This window comes from Saccopteryx leptura, chromosome X, assembly GCF_036850995.1.
Source record: "Saccopteryx leptura isolate mSacLep1 chromosome X, mSacLep1_pri_phased_curated, whole genome shotgun sequence".
Lineage (NCBI taxonomy): Eukaryota > Metazoa > Chordata > Mammalia > Chiroptera > Emballonuridae > Saccopteryx > Saccopteryx leptura.
Window position 1 is genome coordinate 118,007,581 of NC_089516.1, and position 6,720 is coordinate 118,014,300.

Here is a 6,720-nt window from a genome sequence, read left to right on the forward strand (position 1 = left end):
GTTGTATGTAGAATATACATTTGAGTACATTTTCTTAAATGCTCTGACTAAACTATGTTTGGGGTACTATTGGTGGCTGTATAAAATAGATCACTTGGAATGGCATGCATTCCAAATATGCAGCCATGATAAGTCAGATAATGTAATCCATAGTCACATTGAAAATTGAAGACTTTTGAGACATATAACCATGTTGATTGCCACAGCCCTGTGCAAACAGGAGGTTGACTTAAAGCATTACAACTTTTTTTGGAACATTTTAAGGTGTTTTTTATTTTTAAAATTAATTTATTTACTGGGAAAGAAGTGGGAGTGAGTGAGGGAGGAAGAGAGGGAGAAAGAGAAAAACATTGATTTTTTTTCCTATGGGTACCCTGACTGGAGACTGAACCAGCAACCTCTGTGCTTCAGAAGATACTCTAACCAAATAAGCTATCTGACCAGGGCAAGGTTTTGCTTCTTGATGAAATTTAAGAGCTTGATAAGCACTCCTCCAACTCTCAATGTAAGACAATATGGTACGTGCTTTATTTAAATACTCTTAATGTAATCTTTAAAGCAAACCTATGATGCAGGTATCCATCATCATCTTCATCTCCATTTTATATACAAGGGACTGAGGTTTAGACACATTAAATAACTCATTCAAGGTACTTTAGCTAGAAAATGACATGGTAGCAATTATGAACTCCTGTCTTTTCAGTCTCAGAACATAAGCTCTCTCTCCTCCTACCAACCAAAGCTCCTCTGATCAGTGTCATTGGGTCCTCCTTGGATATGACTTCCTACAGCTATGACCAATATTCTGCTTCCTCATCCTTCTGGGACCTGGGCAGTGGCACCATGGGCTTTAGAGAAGAAAGCACCTATCCCACACACAGGATCCACAGGGCCTCCAGCAGCCATGACATATCAGTGTCCTCTGCCCACTTTGTGTCTTCCTCTTCCTCTGGTGGCTACAATAGTGGCTATGTGGGCACCCTGGCCAGGTCCAACGGGCATCTGGTGGGCAATGACAAGGTGACCACGCAGAACCTCGATGACTGCCTAGCATCTTACCTGGCCAAGGTACATGTCCTGGAAGCAGCCACCAGCAAACTATAGTTGAAGTTCTGTGACTTGTACCAGAAGCAGGGGCCCAGCTCAACTGCCACTATAGCCATAGCTACCAGACCATTAAAGAGCTGTGAGACACAGTCTTGGTGTCATCATTGAGAACTCCAAGATTGTTCTGCAGATCAACAGTCCTTATCTGGCTGTGGATGACTTCTGAACCAAGTTCAAGAGGCAGCAAGCTCTGCACCTGAACATAGAGGCTGACATCAATGGCCTGCACAAGGTGCTGGATGAGCTGACCCTAGCCGGAGTAGTTCTGGAGATGCAGATTGAAAGCCTGAAAGAAGAGCTGGCCTACCTGAAGAAGAACTATAGGGAGGAAATCAATGCCCTGTGGGGCCAAGTGGGTGGCCATGTCAGTGTAGAGGAGGATTCTGCTCTTGGCATTAACCTAGCCAAGATCCTGAGTCACATGAGAAGCCAATATGAACAACCTGAAATATGTTGAAGCCTAGTTTTCCAACCAGACTGAGGAGCTGAACTGGGAAGTTGCTGGCCACACAGAGGAACTGCAGATTAGCAAGACAGAGGTCACTGACCTGTACCACACCTTCCAGGGTCTGGAGATCAAGCTGCAGTCTGAACTCAGCCTGAAAGCCACCTTGGAAGGCACACTGGCAAAAATAGAGGCTCACTATAGAGCCCAGCTGGCACAGATCCAGTCACTGATCAGCAGTGTCGAAGCCCAGCTGAGTGACGTTTGTACTGACACTGCATGGCAGAACCTAGAGTACCAGCAGCTCATGGACATCAATATGCAGCTGGAACAAAAGATCACCACCTACAGCAGCTTGCTAGAGGGCGAGGATGCCTACTACAGCAACCTGCCTAGCACCAAGGCTGCAGCCTCACGGGCTTCCTGCTTCTGGCAGAGGGATGGATGCTCCTGAGTAAGGGCATAAGTGGGGAGGAACCCTGATCCCTGGCTCTTCCTCTAACCTGTCAATAAAAGTTTATGGTCTAAAGAGGGGAAAAGAACTTAAGCTCTTTACTATTTCTGACACACTCCTTTCTAAGTTGACCTCAAACAATGAAAATTTAATGATGCTCTAGTTTTGAAAAGTAAATTCAAAATCTCAATAATGTTATCCTGGTGATTTGTAAACAAAGCAAAAAATCTTCTCCAGGAAGAATTTAGTGGAAATAAATAGCTAGGGTTAAATCTTTGCAAATATACTTGCTTAAATATAAATAAACTTTTAAACATTTGATGTTTGGGACAAGTTTGGGAAATACATTGACTTTTCTTTTGCTTTGTGCAGATGTTAATTAACAATGGACAACCCCAAACCTGCAGTTATAAAAAAAGTAATTAATACACACCTTTTAAGAAAAATGTTTAAACAGCAATGATATTTAAATGCTGCATTTGAAAGTTTCACCATCCACACATTTAAAAGTATCTATTATTTTACCAACTACACTAATTAGTATATACAATTTCAAGAGATTATTCCTTCAAATAGAACATTTCAATACAAATATACAGAAACCACAAATTTTTTAGGTACAAAAAGACACCAAGGGTGCTATAAAATATCCCAAAAATACTTTTGGCAAAATAATAACCTGGATTTTGACCAACATTAGCTCTTCAGAAGAGCTGGCACCAATTTTATGAAGAGTTGACGAGCTACTATATTTAGAAACCAAATTATTACCAGTTTTGAATTGGGAAAAATTGGGGAGATAAAAACAGTAAAAGATAATTTGCCTTTAGAAGGAAAAGGTTTGCAAACCACAAAAACTAGACACATGGGCTATTGGAAATTCTTTTGGGAAGTATCTGTTACTAATTAGGAAGACTAGTGATTGGAACCAAGGGGTTTATGGAATGGTGCTATAGGGGAATGGAAGAGAATTGCCTCATTCTACCTTTCTTTAGTTCTTCTAGCTGGACTAGTTATAAAATAATAAAATTGACACAAGACTAGATTAACAGGAGAAAAGAGAACAACTTCATACATGTGTACAGGAAAATCACAATATGATGCTCAGAGAAAAGAAATGAAGCTCAAGGAAGTGACTGAACTCAGCACTTTTTATACTTTCTATGCAACAAAACAGCAAATGTGTGCAAACCTGACAAGACAAAGAACATTATTGCTCATTAGAAAGGAATCTAAGCAGGATGGAGTATGTTAGTGAGGAATCTAAACAAAGTTGGGGCTTGGAGTGAAAATTAGTAAAGGGATAACAAGGTATATTGATATACTATTTTTGGATTCAATTTTACTCACCCTTGGAATAAGTTGTCTTTCAGTTTTTCAGGAGTGGGGAGGGCACCTATCGTGGAGATTTATTTCCTGCACCTGGGGGATAGAGGAGAGTCAGAAAGCTCTTTCTGCTCTTGCTGCTTCTCAGGTGATTTTAGTTCAAAATAATCAATATTCCATTGTGCAATACCTTGAGGCAGCCTGCCCTGGGCCATGACAATACTAATGTTGCCTGGTCCTATTCATAATTCCTCATCTACCAACTGAAGAAAGATGGAGAAGGCACATTCATGACATCAGTTAATTGCACAGATTTCAGAATGCTGATGAATGTACAGGATAATACTGCTAGGACCCAGAAAGTCAAGCTGGAGAGGTAAGCAGGATCCAACAAGATAAAATGTGAAAAAAAGACCACTAATTGGTTCCAAAAAGCCACGTGCAGCAAAACATGAAGTAGATGTGGCTAAACACCAAGTTGTACTAGAGAATCAGACTGAATGAGTTGCCTGACCATGTAGTGGCACAGTGGATAGAGCATCAACCTGGGATGCTAAGGACCCAGGTTCAAAACCCCAAGATGTCCACTTGAGTGCAGGTTCATCAGGCTTGACCACGGACTCACCAGCTTGAACAAGAGGTCATCGGTTTGAGCATGGGATCATAGACATGACCCCATGGTCACTGGCTTCAGCCCAAAGGTCATTGGCTTGAAGTTTAAGGTTGCTGGCTTGAGCCCAAGGTCGCTGGCTTGAGCAAGGGGTTGGTGGCTCAGCTGGAACCCCTTGATCAAGGCACATATTAGAAAGCAATCAATAAATATCTAAGGTGCAGCAACTACAAGTTGATGCTTCTCCTCTCTCTCTCTTTCTGTCTGTCCTTGTCTGTCTGTAAAACAAACAAACAAACAAACAAACAAAAGACTCAAGGATTTAAAGGTCACCTTGATGCATGTCCAAAAAATCAATTCAATTTTAAGTTGCTTTACCAAATCTGTATTATCTGGAATAAAAAATATATACTGAAGCATTTTTCTATGTAATAAAATATTGAAAGAGGCCCTGGCCAGTGAGCTCAGTTGGTAGTAACATCAATGCAATATGCCAAGGTTGCAGGTTTGATCCCTGTTCAGGGAACGTGTAAGAATCAACCAGTAAATGCATGAATTAATGGAACAACAAAGCAATGTTTCTCTCCCCTTTCCTCTTCCTCTAAAATTAATAAAAATTATTTATATAATAAACATAAAATATTAAAACATGTTATGCGGGAGGAAAAAATTCAATCAGTTAAGGAAAATTCCAGGTCGATTTAAATAATCTATTTTATGTAGAAATATTCAGACCCTAAATGACAACTAATGCTTCTCAAACTTATTTGACCATGGAATACTTCTTTTTATAAAGTATATCTTTGGAACTGGTGTTAACAAGAACAAACACTCCAGAGGAAACACTGAATAAGGGCTGTGTCAGGAAGGTATGAATGAGTTTTTTGTTAGAGAGATACTTTTTAAGCAAGAAACAAAGCTTAACACAACAAAGATAATTAGCAAAATTGTATCTTTGAAGAATACCTTAATACAGCAATTTTCAAACTTTTTAACCTCATGGCACACATAAACTAATTACTAAAATTCTGCAGCACATCAAAAAATATATTTTGGCCTTTAATCTATATACAGACAGCAAATATTTACTTATGGTTGTTTCCACTATAAAGACTGCAGTCTTAGGGACAACTGCTGATGAACTATTTCAGCAGTTCCTCCTTCTTCAAAGACTTGTATGTCAACATAGAGCTCCATGTTTTTTAGGACATACTCGAGCTCAATTCATGCTCCCTGGAGCTTTAGCACAAGGAAATGCCCTTGTTGATCAAGCTACCCAAAAGAACATTATTTGGAGCAACCATGACAGATCGAGCAATTCAGTCTCATACTATTCATCACCAGAACGCTGCAGCCCTGTGTAAACAGTTTCAACTTTCTCGGGAAGCAGCATGGCAGATTGGGAAATCCTGTCCAAGGGGTCCTATACTACAATCTGTCCCTTCATTTGGAGTTAACCCTCAGGACTCCTACCAGGACAACTTTGGCAATGGATGTTACTCATATACCTTCATTTTGCAAACAGTCTTCTGTCCACGTTACAGTGGATACCTATTCTGGATTTATAGTAACCTCTGTCAGAACGGGAGAGGCTGCTAAGCATGTTATAGCTCACTGTCTGTATGCATTTTTCTATTATTGTGTTTCCTAAACTGGTTAAACTAACAATGCTCCTGCATATGTAGCAAAAGCATTTACTGTATTCTGTCAAATCTTTCGAATTATGGGTATTTCTTACAATCTTTAAAGTCAAGGTATTATTAAATTGTACCCAGCAAATATTTTAAGGTAAATTTAAAAAAAATTTAAAAGGGGGGAGTCATATCCTGGAACTCCTATGAGTCTACCATGTCATGCTTTTTACTTAAAAATTTTTAAATTTCTTTTGAATGCTGATGAACAAGAGATGCCAAATCTTTTTCTCCTGAAGACTTCTACCTCCTTTTATTTGATCCAGCTAATAACACTGTTTTGTCTTTTTACAAATAGCTCCAGATATACGGAAAAGGTTTATATAGGTGGATGGGGATCCTCAAACCCCTCAGCGAGACCTTCTGAGCATGACTTTTAAGGTACCAAGAGGCAGAAAAAGCCCAATGGAGATCAGGGGAACTACCAGCTTTTAGGATATGTCCTTAAAGGCTCCAATGCCCCAAAGGGGTCTCATAGGATGCCATCTGGGTCCTGCTTCAATAGTGGAAAGGAAGGTCATTGAGCTAAAGCCTGCCAGGTTTACATGCCTTTGCTGTGAGGAAAAAGGGACAGTGGAAGGTAGGCTTCCCCCTCACTCCTCTAAGGGAGAGTTCAGTCTCTTCCAGCTCTGCTCCAGCCACCTATGACCTAACCTTGCCCAGAATGCTGGGGTTTGCCACTGAAGGCTGAAGGTGCCCGGGACCGTCGGCCCCATCTACGACACTGTGGATGAGCCTAGGGTATTTCTTCCAAGAAGCAGGTAAACTGATCTCACTTGCACAAGGGCCACTTAACTATGTCTTGCCTGAATAGTCAGGTTTTTTATTATTCCCACAAATATCTCTATTATGGGTGTTGATAGTCCTATTTTCTGCTGCTTTGTTTAATATATAGTGTTTCCTTTATTTCTCCTACCTCAATGCCCCACTCATATTTCAGGCTGGGACCTACCCCTAATTTAGAGCTCTCTTTCCCCCTTTTGCCAACTTTTATTATGAATTTACCTTTGCCACCCAGCTTAGTGTATCCCAAGGTTCTCTTTACCATGCCACAGTGGCAGAGCTCCAGGGAAAAGCATCCTGGTCT

General features: G+C 40.4%; 1 pseudogene; it reads left to right on the plus strand.

The window, feature by feature from the left end:
* Positions 1-777: 777 nt before the first annotated feature.
* LOC136386469 (keratin, type I cytoskeletal 19 pseudogene) lies at positions 778-2,006 on the plus strand (annotated as a pseudogene).
* The last annotated feature ends 4,714 nt before the right edge of the window (positions 2,007-6,720 follow it).